The 2,262-nt window shown below is 25.3% G+C and overlaps 1 non-coding gene across 1 annotated transcript; it reads right to left on the bottom strand.

Moving 5' to 3' along the window:
• Positions 1-342: 342 nt before the first annotated feature.
• On the bottom strand, positions 343-416 carry TRNAV-AAC (transfer RNA valine (anticodon AAC)). The gene has a single exon. It is a non-coding gene; the product is annotated as a tRNA-Val (tRNA).
• Positions 417-2,262: the final 1,846 nt, after the last annotated feature.

Raw genomic sequence — 2,262 nt, 5'->3', positions numbered from 1 at the left:
TAGAGTTAAAGAAAACTCAATATAACAAAATAAAATGGACAAACAACAAAACATAAAACTAAATAAATTATAATAATATATTTTTAATTTAACAGAATATGAAATTTAACACATCTTTTTTTTGTTGAATTTAGAATTATATATAATAAAAATTCTTCAATACTAATATTTTTTTCTAATAAATAAATTTAAATTGATTGAAAGGAATTTTTTGGTGACTAAATTGATTGAAAGGAATTATCTCTCTTGGTTTGAATTTTTATTTATCCAAAAAGTGCATTAATGCTTTTTTATTAATCTTGAATAGAAAATAACAAATTATCAAAACTTGCTATGGAAAATTGGCGTCGCCCGGACTTGAACCGGAGACCTTCAGTGTGTTAGACTGACGTGATAACCAACTACACCACGACACCTTTTTTGTTGGATTTACTTTTCCAGAAAAAATTTATTTCGTATTGTAGTGCTCCTTCATAAATTTCTAAAGTAACAAGCCTATATCGTTCTAATCAGGATATTTATTTATTTTTATTAAATTATTAAATTTGACTCCACAATAATTTTTTATTTAACTTTTGACATTTGATAGTTAATTTAAAAACTTTATATTAGATGTTTATTATAACAATTAATTTTTAAATTTAAATAAGATTTATGTTTTTTCTTAAAAATCGACTCAAAGAATATTATCTATTTAATTCTGTTTCTTTTTTTAAAATTAGTTTTAGTTTTTTTCATAATAACTACACTAATTGAATGAACATTTTTAACTATGAATATCATCAAGAGTTAATTTTATAAAAGTTGAGTTTTAAATTATTGTTTAACAACATATAAAAAAAATATTTTAATTATATTGTCAAGTTTCAAAATATAAAATATAAAAAAATAAATTTTAAATGATATGTTATTATTTAAATTATCATTTTAATATTTTAATTTGTAATTAGATATTTTAAAACTTAATCATATTTTACAATAATAAAATATAATTATAATAACAATTATGCTACGTTTACATAAAATAATTACTTGTACAGAATAAATTTTAAAATACAATATAAAATACACATTAAAAATAAGTTAAATGACATATATATTTAAACACAAATTTATAGTAGATAATATAATTTAATAACTAATTTTTTATATAAACGTAATATTTTTATTATAAAAATTATTATTATGTTATATATATTTTGTCCCAACCATCAAAATTTTTTGAATCCATCAATGGTTCTAATACTTGAAATTTCTTAAAAAAATTATGTTAATCTTTGATGGATTGATGTTAGAGCTTTTAAAATTTTAAGAATAAAACTAAAACACATCTATGTTTGCAATTTTAAATATCAAACTCTATTTACTGAATTTTTGTATACCAAGACAATTTGTAGGAAATTGCTATATTTTATTTGCTGAATAATTAACTTCTTTGGTTAATCCGGACATGAACCGGACAAAACGTACGGCATTTTTTGCTTTTCATGTTACAAAGTACAAACCTACTTTAAAGGCTTCAATCAAAAGGCTAGGCATTTGTTTCTCATAACTGAAAAAGATAAAATACTAAACACAAAATATAAAAGATAGAAATATAAAATTTAATATTTTTGTATTTTATTTAATAATAAAATAAAATAAATTATAAAAATTTAATTTATTTTAATTTTTAAATTTAAAATATATAATAATAAAAAATAAATTGTATTATTTATTAGTATTATTTAACTCCGCCTATGTTACACTTGCGGTACATAGCCGGTCCCAAGCCCGGATAAAGGAGGAGGGTTGTGTTAGGTCTTCGGCAACCAACATAAAAATATAGCCGAACCCCCATGACATGAATCAAAGACATTATTGCGCTAAAGCTAGGTCGTTGCCCGGAAGCAACGCGTCGTATGGCTCGAGTACGGTGTCGAAGCAAGAGCCGCTGCATCGGTGCCCGGATGTAGTGTTAAATGAGCAAGGGTTCTCGCGTTTTCGTGAACGGACGAGGGTAAATAAGCTAGTTCACAAAGGAAAAGATAAAGGTCGAAACGACAGAAGGTTGAGATTTGGGACATGGAACATAGGCACTCTAACAGGAAAGTCCATGGAGGTGGTGGACACCATGACAAGGAGGAAGATTAACATTATGTGCCTACAAGAAACGAAATGGGTTGGTGCAAAGGCTAGGGAGTTGGATACTTCTGGTTTCAAACTTTGGTATACAGGAAAGGTGAAGAATAGGAATGGGGTTGGAATAATTGTGGATAAGCA

Source organism: Arachis stenosperma, chromosome 5 (genome assembly GCF_014773155.1).
Source record: "Arachis stenosperma cultivar V10309 chromosome 5, arast.V10309.gnm1.PFL2, whole genome shotgun sequence".
Lineage (NCBI taxonomy): Eukaryota > Viridiplantae > Streptophyta > Magnoliopsida > Fabales > Fabaceae > Arachis > Arachis stenosperma.
This window is presented reverse-complemented; position numbering and strand designations above follow the sequence as displayed.